Genomic DNA, 5,416 nt, shown 5'->3' with positions numbered 1-5,416 from the left:
GAAGCAGGTACCTATCTGTCTACATCAATGCAGAAGCCACATGTCAGCCCCAGCTGTCCCCAAGTTGTTCAGGCACCCAACATTCCATTAGTTTTCGCTCCTCTTTCCACACACTGAGGGAAACGCCTTCCGCCTAGCAGTCCTCTGGATTCCTGGGGGGCTAGATTGTCTATTGGGTCATTGGCTTCCTAATTATTCCTTTGGATGTGTCCATTTCTTCCTGAAGTTCTGTTCAAATTTGCTTACTGAAGCATTAGTCACATACTACAAAATTCATCCTTTTTTTTTTTTTCCGGTCTTTTTAGGGCTATATTTGAGGCATATGGAGGTTCCTAGGCTAGTGTTTGCATTGGAGCTGTAGCCACTGGCCTCCACCACAGCCACACACACATGCTGATCCAAGCTGCATGTGCTTGCAGCAACCCTGGATCCTTAACCCTGAGCAGGGCCAGGGCTCGAACCTGCAGCCTCATGGATACTAGTTTGGTTTCTTAACCTGTTGAGCCACAACAGGAAGCCCAAAAGTCATCCTTTTAAAGTGTGCAATTCAGTGGTTTTCAGTATATTCACAAGGTTGTATAATCATCATCACTATCTTATTCCAGAAGATTTTTTATCACCCCATAAAGAAATCCCATGCCCGTCAGCAGTCACTCCCCAGTCCCCCCTCCCCTTAGCCCCTGGCAAACACTGATCTTTCCATCTCTATGGATTTGCCTATTCTGACATTTCATATAAATGGAATCCTACAACACGTGGCCTTTTGTGACCAGCCTTCCTCTCACACAAGGCATGCCATCAGATAATATTCTAAACAAGTGCCAGAGCTACTGTAATCACCTCTTGTTACAAATGGCACTTTTCCGCCTTGACTATGTGGACGTAAAACTTTACAGAAGTGAAACAGTACTATACATGTGGGTTTTAGATTTTTAAAGAATTCAATGCCGTATCAAGGACATCTTTCTGCGTCAGTATGGATCAGCATAACCCTATCTATTTAGTGTCTGCAGAATAAATTACATGGCTAAAAATGATGTCTGTCTCAAGTTCAGTGCTCACGTGCCCAGCCCAGGAGGAAGGCAGGCTAGAGGGCTCCAGATAGGTTTTTACTGCCTTTCGAAGTTTTCATGATTGTAAGTAATGAGATGAACTGCCTGTGTGTACATTTCCTTAGAAAAAGGTCCGAGACATGGGACCGTGGGCCACATGGTGTGCATGTGTACTTTTTTTTAATATTCTGCCAAATTGTTCTCTAGAAAGGTCAGATCAGATGGGCTGTCCACTACAATGAAGCACTGTGGCCTCTGGACTCCAACTGCTCGGATTTTAACCCCTTCTCTACTGCTCACTAGTGGTGGGACTTTAACTTATTTGTGCCTCAGTTTTCTTCTCTGTAGGATGGGGATAAAGAAAGTACCAATCTTGGAGTTCCTACCATGGCACAGTGGGTTAAGAACCCAACTGCAGAGGCTCAGATAGCTGCGGAAGTGTAGTTTCAGTCCCCTGCCCGGCACAGCGGGTTAAAAGATCCAGCATTGCCATAACTGTGGCGTAGGTCACAGATGTTGCTCAGATTCAATCCCTGGCCTGGGAACTTCTATATGCTCTGGTTGTGGCCATAAAATTTGAAAAGAAAAAAAAAAAAGAAAAGAAAAGAAAGACCAATCTCATAAAATGGTTGTGTGTTGTGAGAATTAGTGTAATACATGTAAGCAGGGGTTCTCAGCGAGGGTGACTTTGCCCCAACATGACCCCACCCCAGGAATGTTGGCAACGTCTGGAGAGATTTTTGGTTGTCACTATTGGTGTGGGGTACTAATAACATCTGGTGGGTAGGGGCCAGAGATGCTGCTAAACAACCTGCAAGGTACACCCAAAGAATGATCCAGTCCCAAATGTCCACAGTGCTGAAAACTACCAGGGTCAAGGGCCTGACTTAATATAAGCTCTTTTCAATGTTGGCTGCCATTATGCTCCTGCCAGCAGAGTATGAAAATATTTGTATCCCCATATTTTGGGCAAACCTTTTAAAGCTGAGTTTTGTTTTTGTTTTTTTGGGTTTTTTTGTTTTTGTCTTTTTGCCTTTTCTAGGGCCACACCCGCGGGATCTGGAGGTTCCCAGGCTAGGGGTCCAATCGGAGCCGTAGCCACCGGCCTACGCCAGAGCCACAGCAACACAGGATCCGAGCGGCGTCTGCAACCTACACCACAGCTCATGGCAACGCCAGATCCTTAACCCATTGAGCAAGGCCAGGGATCGAACCCACAACCTCACGGTTCCTAGTTGGATTCATTAACCACTGTGCCACAACGGGAACTCCATAAAGCTGAGTTAATTTTGACAAGGGAGACATAATAGCAGATTTCAGGCCATCAGAGGAGCGTTTCCTTAACCCCTTCTGGGCCTGCCTTCTGGGATTAGTCTCCATTCTGACCATGGGTTTCCAGGGAACTGGCTGGCAATTGGGTCCAGCTAAGGCGGCTTTGACCTTGTGAGCAAGCCTCAGACTTCCTGGAATTAGCTGTGTATGTGAGGATTGAATAAGATACTATAGCACCATGTCTGGTTCTTAGTCAGTACTCAGTCAATAGCAGGTGCAATTTATTCAGTGATTACCCCACCGGGGCCCTTTGCTAAGACTTTTCATAATTATTCAACTCAATGGTAACTACAGTGATAGACATCGTTGTAATCAGAGTAAGGTCAAGACCCTGGGTCTGTCTATCTATCCAGGTACAAGGGGAAGCACTTGCTGAGCTTCCAGCCAACATTCCGCAAATGTGTGCTAGCATTGCTATGCTCCAGACCAGATGCCAGGCCCCGGTAGATACAAGGGGCTCCTAATTCTCTTCAACTGATATTAAAGTAATAAAAAACACAAACAAGACGTCTGGGAAAAGACCAGGCATATTAACTTTCACGATACATGTAACTGGGTTAAGTTCCTTTATTAAAACAAAAACAAGGGCGTTCCCATCGTGGCGCAGTGGTTAATGAATCCGACTAGGAACCATGAGGTTGCGGGTTCGGTCTCTGCCCTCGCTCAGTGGGTTAATGATCTGGTGTTGCCGTGAGCTGTGGTGTAGGTTGCAGATGTGGCTTGGATCCCGCATTGCTGTGGCTCTGGCGTAGGCCAGCGGCTACAGCTCCGATTGGACCCCTAGCCTGGGAACTTCCACATGCCGCGGGAGCGGCCCAAAAGAAATAGCAAAAAGACAAAAAAAAAAAAAAAAAGGCAAGCTGAACAAAGTGGGAAAAAAGAAATTTCAGTTACATATTATTTATAAAAGAACAAAAACAAGCTATGGAAAGAAACAGAACTCTCAAATGAAGTAGCTCTGTATTTATAAATTATTGAATTGTGTTTCAAATGAATAACAAACCACACTGAAGGGAAAAAAAGAAGTAATTCAAGAATCTTTGGGGGGGGCATCCTTGTGCAGGAGCCATTCTATTCTTCTTTGTATTTTTCCAATTTTAATATCCGTGCTGTCGAAGCAAGCATCCCAAGTAACTTCTGAACACAGAACTTTGATGTACACCCTCAGTCTAAAAGAATAAAAAGAATTGCAAACCAATATGGAACTCTACCTAGTGGGTTGTTTTTCACAGCAGCCCCACGTGGATTAGCAATTCTTTTTTTTTTTTTTTGTCTTTTCTAGGGCCGCACCTGAGGTATATGGAGGTTCCCAGGCTAGGGGTCTAATCGGAGCTGTAGCCACCGGCCTATACCACAGCCACAGCAATGCAGGATCTGAGCTGCAGCTGCGACCTACACCACAGCTCATGGCAACACCAGATCCTTAACCCACTGAGCGAGGCCAGAGATCAAACCTGCAACTTCATGGCTCCTAGTTGGATTCGTTAACCACTGAGCCACAACGGGAACTCCTGGATTAGCAATTCTGAAACTACTCTCTGTGTATTGGCGGGTGCATAAAAGGTGAAATATATTAAGGATGTTGAGAGCCAGGTTTCTCACTGTTGTGGAATTGACATACAAATAGGAAATGGGGAAAGCCAGGAAGAACGCTATGGTACTGGGTGGAGCGGGAGGCATCAGCTGGAACTCTTGGATTTATATTTATACACATATGTGTTTCCTGGTTCTATCCACTGAGAGGAACTCGAAATAAGGGTACTCTGGGAACAGAGAGCCCACCTCATGCCCAGCTTCTGGCTGCTAAATACCATCATACCCCCTCCACCAGGGGAACCAGGGCTCCTGAAAGAAATAGCTGTTTCCTGGGCAAGGCCAGAGAAAGTACAGAATGATTCCAGAGCATCCTTTTGTGCCAGAAAACAAGGAGGTCATCAATGAATAAAAGAGACACACGAAAAGGATAGAGCAGCCACCCTGAACGAGCTCTCACTGGCCAAATCTGGAACAATTTGGTTATCAAGTAAATAATGGTAGTAATGAATTATAACTCATTGAATAAGATAAAAATTCTTGCACCATATGTTGTATGTATATATGCATAGGTTTACTGTAAGCTCTTCTTTAAGGTAGAATGCTGACTCATAACAATAGGAATTTCGTCACGATTTTTTTTTTTTTTTTTGGTCTTTTGAGGGCCACCCCATGGCATATGGAGGTTCCCAGGCTAGGGGTGGAATCAGAGCTGTAGCTGCCGGCCTACACCACAGCCACAGCAACATCAGATCCAAGCTGCGTCTTCCACCTACAACACAGCTCATGGCAACACTGGATCCTTAACCCACAGCGCGAGGCCGGGGATCAAGCCTGCGTCCTCAGAGATCCGAGTCAGATTTGTTTCTGCTAAGCCATGACGGGAACTCCTAAGTCACAACTGTGTAGTCATTAGATAAACAGTTACCATGGATAAAAATCAAGATGCTAACACCGGAGGGTGAAAGTTTGATGGAATATAAAATATTTATATGGTCTCAAATACTTTCCCACAAGTTACTTATTAATTGTAGGGAGAAAATCGTCATTGCACAGTAGATAAAACTGGGGGACACCACCTTAAGCAGGTGATCGAACCAACCATCACCCCTAACAGGACACATTGACATGAAAGCTTCTTCATGTGATGTACTGAGAAAGACATCGTATAATTTCTGTGGTATCTCTGCCCGAAATTAATTTAATCGTGAGCAAATATGTGACAAATGAAAATTGAAGAATATTTTACAAAATAAATGGCCTGTACTCTTCAAAAATGGCAATGTCATGGAGACAAAGAAAGACTGAGGAGCTCTTCTAGAGTTAAGGGCAACTGAAGGGCGATGTGTTGTTCTGATTGCTTCCTGAATTGGAAAAAAAAAATTTCTCTAAGTTTCATCAAATTTGTATAAGACCTGTAGATTAGATGTAATCTCCATTTCCTGATTTTGCTAATTGTGCTGTGGTTGTGTGCACGTCCACGTTCCATGTTCTCTGAA

At 44.4% G+C, this 5,416-nt stretch overlaps 1 non-coding gene across 1 annotated transcript; it reads right to left on the bottom strand.

Annotated features, from left to right (window-relative positions):
* Positions 1-3,401: 3,401 nt before the first annotated feature.
* On the bottom strand, positions 3,402-3,509 carry LOC125121684 (U6 spliceosomal RNA). Its single transcript, XR_007133562.1, has one exon. It is a non-coding gene; the product is annotated as a U6 spliceosomal RNA (small nuclear RNA).
* Between the last annotated feature and the right edge of the window lie 1,907 nt (positions 3,510-5,416).

Source organism: Phacochoerus africanus, chromosome 2, assembly GCF_016906955.1.
Source record: "Phacochoerus africanus isolate WHEZ1 chromosome 2, ROS_Pafr_v1, whole genome shotgun sequence".
Taxonomy (NCBI): Eukaryota; Metazoa; Chordata; class Mammalia; order Artiodactyla; family Suidae; genus Phacochoerus; species Phacochoerus africanus.
Note: the sequence above shows the minus strand (reverse complement) of the source record. Positions and strands in the feature narration are given on the sequence as shown.